A 3,163-nucleotide genomic window follows, 5' to 3' on the forward strand; every position below is an offset into this window, starting at 1 on the left:
GGAAGGATTTGCTGGCGGGGAGGGTGGGGAGGGGCTGGGCTGGAATTGCCAGAGCAGCTGGGGCTGCCCCTGGATCCCTGGCAGTGTCCAAGGACAGACTGGACGGGGCTTGGAGCACCCTGGTCTAGTGGATGGGGTCCCTGCCCATGGCAGGGGGTTTGGAACTATATGTCTTTAAGGTCCCTTCAACCCAAATCATTCTAGGATTCTATCTTTTAGCACCTGCAGAAACAATTGGAAATAAGCACCCAACTTCACAACATAAATAAGCAACACTTATGTTTGCCAATATCCAGGAGACAGAAAGACGGGAGCAGAAAAGCTGTCTCCTAATTTCTGGTTTTACAGGAACTTCTCATTTCCACATACATATTGGTACAGAATTGTAAACACTTCCACAAACACTTCATCAGTTCTTCTCCCTTCCCTTTTCCAGTTCAAGCCAGCTGTTCCTCCATTCCACAGACTGTTGTGCTAAATTCATTATCACAGCAAGAAAAAGAATTATTTGCAACCCCTTGCAGAAAAGCACGAGTGGCATTTTCCCCAAATGACTCATGTTAATGAAAGCAATTTCACACTACATAGAAAAAAAAGGAGCTAAATACCAAACACTTCAACGATCTAATGAAGACAGGTGTACACAGTTGGCTCCCTTCAGAAGTTACCCTTTGTTAAGCAGAAAAAAAATCAAAAAATAAAGAATAATCCAGATGACTTGAATTTAGACAGGACTACAGTGACATACAAAAAACGTGAATACCAAGCACTCATCCAGCTGTGTGTTCTCACTCACACCTATGGGATGGGAAGTCACCTGCAGCACTTTATACTCAAACACACAGCCAAATTCCTGGCTTAGCAAATGGAGAAAAGGCCAGACTTCATGTAGCTTTGATTAAATCACCTTAATCCCTTCAATGAAAACTTTCTACTGCTTGCACACATCACTTTAACTACACAGATTACTTCACCAGCCAGTCTAAGCTTTTCCAGCAGCTCCTGGGAAGAATTAAATAAACCCACAGTGCTCAAACCATCCCAGTGTTTATTTAAGTGCCTGAGCAAATAAACCAAATGTGAAAGTCATCCAGTAACTCAACAGCTCCAAACTCAAGGAGATGAAGAGTTGGAGGGACTTTCAAATGCCAGAGTGCATTTGACAGCGTCACTGTGACCAGCCTAAATCCCTTAGGGAATGGGGTGGGTTTAGGCACTATAGACTGCTATGCCTTATTAAATGCATCTGCACAATAAACTTTACAATTCAGGTCAGGTATTTCCTAACCCACCAACAGAAATTCTTGGCTATTAAAACACCAGGCCTTGACTCCTTACCTGGGCAGAAGCAGCAGCAAGAAAAGTTGGGTTTGGAAAAAGAAAATTCTTCTAAAAAATAAAAACAGGCTGGGAGAGCTGGAGTGTTCACCTGGAGAAGAGAAGGCTCCAGGGAGACATTAGAGCCTCTTCAAGAGCCTAAAGAGGTTCCAGGAGAGCTGGAGAGGGACTTTGGACAAGGCCTGAAGTGACAGGACAGGGGGGAATGGCTACACACTGCCAGACAGCAGGGAGAAATGGGATATTGGGAAGGAATTGTTCCCTGGGAGGGTGGGCAGGCCTGGCACAGGGTGCCCAAAGCAGCTGTGGCTGCCCCTGGATCCCTGGCAGTGTCCAGGGCCAGGCTGGATGGGGCTTGGAGAAACCTGGGACAGTGGAAGGTGTCCCTGCCCATGGCATGGGGTAGAACGAAATGAGCTTTAAGGTCCCTTCCAACCTAAAACATTCTGGGATTCCATGACTTTTTAAGCACACTTTAATCAAGCAAAGACTACGTGAAACTTTTATTTTTGGAACAAACCTTGAAAACATAGAAACAATGCACTCATTGGCACATTACACAGAATTTGTGGTTTATGTCAATGCCGCCTTAGCAACAGTCTCGCTACAATACCTTTATAATACAAGACCTCTTAGCATTTCTTTCTAGGATAAGTAGCTCTGGAGTGTTTGTCTACAAAACACTCTTGATTCAGGGAAGGTCACACCGCAGCCTCCCAGTTCCTTAGTTGTGGAGGCAGATGTTCCTGCATGGTGGGGTTTTTTTTTCTCTTCTCTTGTAGTAAGGCAATGTCTAACATGCAGATCTCTTGATAATCACTACAAAGAAAGTCTTCCTTCAAACAAATCAAGAGCACAAAACAACAAATCCAACAGATGAATAGACCAACCAAAAAAGTACCACAATTGTGGACACCCAACTCAGCCAGCAAAGACCTAAACACCCTGAGGGAAGATGTAGCTGCAAAAATCATTGCTTACATCCCTAACTCTGCCATATGCACCTTTCCTATTGCCTCCAAAATGACTTTGAGAGGAGCTATTCTGGGGTGGCAGTGGGCAAAAAAGAAATTCCATCTGCTTGCAACAGATTTGTGACAACAAAAACAAAGACAGTGGCTCAACACTAGTTACGCAAAGTTTTGAAATAACTCCTCACTTCGCTACCAAGCTGAACATGACTGACAGGCCACCTCTCCACAAAACAACTCTAAAAATAAAGTCCCAACTTCTTATTTAGGATTCAGTCATCACCAATTCTTTCCTCACTCTGGCAACATCCACAGGAAATGGCCCTAAGATGAAGGAGGGTTTAGATTAGGTATTAGGAAGAAATTATTTTCTGCAGGAGATACGAGGCCCTGGCACAGGGTGCCCAGAGCAGCTGTGGCTGCCCCTGGATCCCTGGAAGTGTCCAAGACAAGGCTGGACAGGGCTTGGAGCAGCCTGGTCTAGTGGAAGGTGTTCTCACTCATGGCAGCAGGATGGAATAATAGGATCTTTAAGGTCCCTTCTAACCCAAACGATTCCATGATTCTAAAAGCCTGTTTGCACTTACAAGGAATTGTGCGCAAAATACTGCTGTGCTTGCCTTAGTTTATTAAGAAAAACAGGAAAAGAAAAGGTTTTGCCTCGTTACACTTTCCCATTTAGCTTCCTACATTTTCATTTCATTATCTCTATTCAAAACTAAGATGGCTTAAAACATTATTGTTGGGGTTTCAGTTTAGTCTTAGTTTTTTTTCTGTTAAAGGAATTTTCTCCCATATGCATGTTGCTAGGGGACAAATAGCTGTACTTAAGAAAGACAAAAAGGAGGGTGGGG

General features: G+C 43.9%; 1 protein-coding gene across 1 annotated transcript in view; it reads right to left on the reverse strand.

Annotated features, from left to right (window-relative positions):
* ATRN (attractin) overlaps positions 1–3,163 on the reverse strand; it is a 142,892-nt gene that overhangs the window by 124,193 nt on the left and 15,536 nt on the right. The gene's annotated exons all lie outside the window — the stretch shown is intronic.

This window comes from Corvus brachyrhynchos, unplaced genomic scaffold (assembly GCF_000691975.1).
Source record: "Corvus brachyrhynchos isolate BGI_N302 unplaced genomic scaffold, ASM69197v1 scaffold910, whole genome shotgun sequence".
Classification (NCBI taxonomy): Eukaryota; Metazoa; Chordata; class Aves; order Passeriformes; family Corvidae; genus Corvus; species Corvus brachyrhynchos.